This window comes from Monodon monoceros, unplaced genomic scaffold (genome assembly GCF_005190385.1).
Source record: "Monodon monoceros isolate NGI ecotype Baffin Bay Population unplaced genomic scaffold, NGI_Narwhal_1 Super_Scaffold_18, whole genome shotgun sequence".
Classification (NCBI taxonomy): Eukaryota; Metazoa; Chordata; class Mammalia; order Artiodactyla; family Monodontidae; genus Monodon; species Monodon monoceros.
The window spans coordinates 151,267,206-151,271,086 of NW_021703774.1; the positions used below are offsets into that span (position 1 = coordinate 151,267,206).

A 3,881-nucleotide genomic window follows, 5' to 3' on the forward strand; every position below is an offset into this window, starting at 1 on the left:
GATTGTCTCGAAATATTTAGGAGTATGTTTAACGCAGCTGTGGACCAATAGTCAGAGTTTTTAAAGCGTGAGTCAGAAGCATCTGTGGGCTGCCCTTTGAGGAATGGAAAGGAGGGGTTTCTCCTGCCGCTGGTTGGCTTTGCGCTTTCAAAAGCTTGTTCCTGGGGGTGGGAGCATCTATGGTCTATCTTCCTCTCTGAGGATTGCTAGTTCCTTGAATCCTTTGTTCTGCCAGGAAGCAAGGAGGCCTTCTTATAAATAGGACTCTGGAACTCTGGGGCCCCTAGGTTTTCCAGGGATGACCCTAGCTGATCAGGCCCTGCTGTGAGTGGTGATACTAGTAGGGGGTTGTGGGGGTCCTCAGCTCCCAGGAAGTTGCTGATCCTACCCTGGAGGGCTGGTCATGGGAGTTAGATCTCCCTCTGCTCAGGCTGTCTCAAGTTATCTATCTGTCCACTCTGCACCCCAGGGAGCAGGTGTCCTGTGTGCTTTGGAATCAACTGCCCGTGTGCCAACAGGGACTGGCATGGATTTTCCATTTCCTGAGCACGTCTGCGAGGAGATTGGAGACTCAATTTCAGGATGCCTGGGCCTGCACAAAGGCAGTGACAATGGCTATTGTCTGGGAAATGGCCTACTGTGGAGATGGGGTAGGGAGGCAGCAAATTAGGCACTGTCGATTCCTTCCCTGGAGAGCTGAGACTGTGCTCTGGCAGACAAAGGTCTGATTTAGTACAGGACACACTGAAGTCAGAGAGAACGTCCTGGGAGGAGCCATAGAGGATCTCCACTGAGACCCTTGGTCCTTAGGGTCTTGCTGAGGTCAGGGGCTCAGGTGGCAGGACAGGAATAGGAGCAGGACAGCCTAGTCAGGGGTTGCAGGGGTTCCTCGGAAACTTTGGGATGGAAAAAGAGATCTGAGGGTTTGTACATTGACTTCCCATTCTTCATGACCCTGCCTTAGCCCTTCTAGGGGGAGTAGGACATAGATTTTTCCTGTTTCTCTCTCTTTTTTGTTTCTTTCCCTCCCTTCCTGTCTCCCTCCTCTCTCATTCCCTTTCTTTTATGTCCTCATTCATTCATTTATTCACTCATTTATCCAATGTCAACTGTCAAGGTTCTTCCTATATGTCAGCCACTGTGCCCGGAGCTTAGGATAAGATGGTGGAAAAGATAGACATGGTCCCTGCCCTCATGTGATTTACAGGTTAGGGGAGAGATGGACACCAACCGAGATAACACATAGATAAACTCAATGGTTACAAGTTGTAGTAAGGATTATGAGGAAAATAAAAGGGCTGAGATAGGACATTACACTGTGTTCTACCTACTAGTGGTGTCTGTTAAGCTCTGACCAGCTCCCTGCCCTTGTCCCTTGCTTCCCTCACAGGTGTGATTTCTTACCTTCCTCTGTGACCATTGGCTCTGTGTTGAGTCAGCTGCCAGGGCTCCTCCCTGACTGCAGGCAGGAGGGATTTCAGAGCTCTGGGACAACCCTCTGGGACTCTGACTGCAGGTAATGTCTTGACCTTGAGCCCCAGACCTATTTCTGTGCCAGAGAACCTGTCTTTTTAAAAAAATTTCTAGGTTTTTATGGAGATATAATTTACATACAGTGAAACACACAGATCTTTAGTTCTGTCCATTTTTGCTTCATAAGCTCTGTTATTAGATGCATACATATTTGGGATTGTTCCGTCTTCTTGATTATTTGACTCTTTTTATCATATGAAAATTTCCTCCTTTCCTCTAGTGGTATTCCTTGTCTTGAATCTACTTCAACTGATATTAATATACCCTTTCTTTTAATTAGTGCATCTTTTCATTTTTAACCTCTCTGTGTTTATATTATTATTTATTTTTATTTAAGAATTTTTTTCCAGATTCATCAAATTTTAATATTTTGCAGAACCTGCCTTTCTCTAGCTATATTCTCTAGCTATATTCATTTCTCTAGCTATATTCATTTTTTTCTGACCCATTTGAGAGTAGATTACATACATTATGTTCTTTACCCCTTCAATGTTTCAGTATGCATTTCATAAGAACAAGAATATCCTCTTACGTCACCCAAAAAGTTAGCAATTTTAGAATATTTAACACTAATACAATATTTTAATCTAATCTACAGTCATTACTGCAATTGCCCCAAATCTTTTTTAAAAAATTTTTATGGAGTATAGTTGATTTACAATGTTGTGTTACTTTTTGCTCTACAGCAAAGTGCATCAGTTATACATATACATATATCAACTCTTTTTTAGATTCTTTTCCCATATAGGTCATTATAGAGAACTGAGTAGAGCTCCCTGTGCTATACAGTAGGTCCTTATTAGTTATCTATTTTATATGCAGTTGTGTGTATATGTCCATCTAAATCTCCCAGTTTATCCCTCCCCTCTCTGTGTTTTTATACTTAAAGTGTGTGTCTTATTATAAAAGGATATAATTGGGTCTTGCTCTTTTATTGTCAGATAATTTCTGCCTTTTAATTGAAGTGTTTAGTTCACTTACATTTAATATAATTATTGATTTGGTTGGATTGAATGTACCATTTTGTTTTTTCCACTTTGTTATTTAAAAATTTTCTTCCCTCCTTTCCTTTTTCTTTTGGGTTCTTGAGAAGTTTTAGTATTCTATTTTTATCTCATCTAGTTTTTAAAAAAATCGATATCTCTTGTTAAATGATTGTTCTAGCTCTCTCTTTCTGGACCTGGCTAAGGAGGAGGAGCCATGATGGGAGTTGACATCCAGCACAACAAGGACCGAAAGTTTCCACGCAAGGAGCCCAAGAGCCAGGACATCTACCTAAGGCTGTTGGTCAAGCTGTACAGGTTTCTGGCCAGATGAACCAACGTCACCTTCAATCAAGTTGTACCGAAGAGGTTGTTCATGAGTCACACCAACTGGCCACCTCTGTCCGTTTCCCGGATGATTTGGAAGATGAAGCTTCCTGGCCGGGAAGGCAAAAGAGCTGTGGTTGTGGGGACTATAACCAATGATGTGCATGTCCAGGAGGTGCCCAAACGGAAGGTGTGTGCTCTTCGAGTGAGCAGCTGCGCCCGGAGCTGCATCCTCAAGGCCGGGGGCTACATCCTCACCTTCGACAAGTTGGCCCTGGACTCCCCCAAGGGCTGTGGCACTGTCCTCCTCTCTGGTCCTCGCAAGGGCCGAAAGGTGTACAGGCATTTCAGCAAGGCCCCAGGAACCCTGCATAGCCACACCAATCCCTATGTACGCTCCAAGGGCCGGAAGTTTGCGCGTGCCAGAGGCCGATGGGCTAGCCGTGGCTACAAAAACTAACCCCAGATCCTACCATGTTATTAAAAAGATTTTGGATGCTAAAAAAAAAGATTGTTCTAGGAATTGCAATATGCATTCTTAAATTATCAAAGTCTACCTTGAGTTAATATTATTCCCCTTCACATACAATGTAAGAATCTTACAACAGTAGATTTTAATTTCCTCCCTCTTTTGTTCTATTTTTGACATTTATTTTTGTTTTTACATATGTTAACTCCCACAATGTAGTATCATTTTTTGCTCTAAACAGTAGTTTTTCTTTTAAGGAAATTAAGAATTAAGAAAAATCTTTAACACTGACTCATAGTTATTACTATTTCTGGCGTACTTTATTCCCTGATGGGGATCCTAGTTTCCATCTGGTACCATTTCTCCTCAACTTAAAGAACTTCCTTTAACATTTCTTATAATGCAGATCAGCTAGTGATGAATTCTCCCAGCTTTTGCTTATTTAAAAATGTCTCTAGTTCACCTTAATTTCTGAAGGATTTTTTTTCTGAATATAGGCTTTTAGGGTGAAAGTTTATTTTTTTTCTAGCACTTTAAGTTCTCCTTGCCTTCTAACTTGTGTCCAGTGG

General features: G+C 41.9%; 1 pseudogene; it reads left to right on the top strand.

Moving 5' to 3' along the window:
- Positions 1 to 2,736: 2,736 nt before the first annotated feature.
- Positions 2,737 to 3,303, top strand: LOC114899410 (annotated as a pseudogene).
- Positions 3,304 to 3,881: the final 578 nt, after the last annotated feature.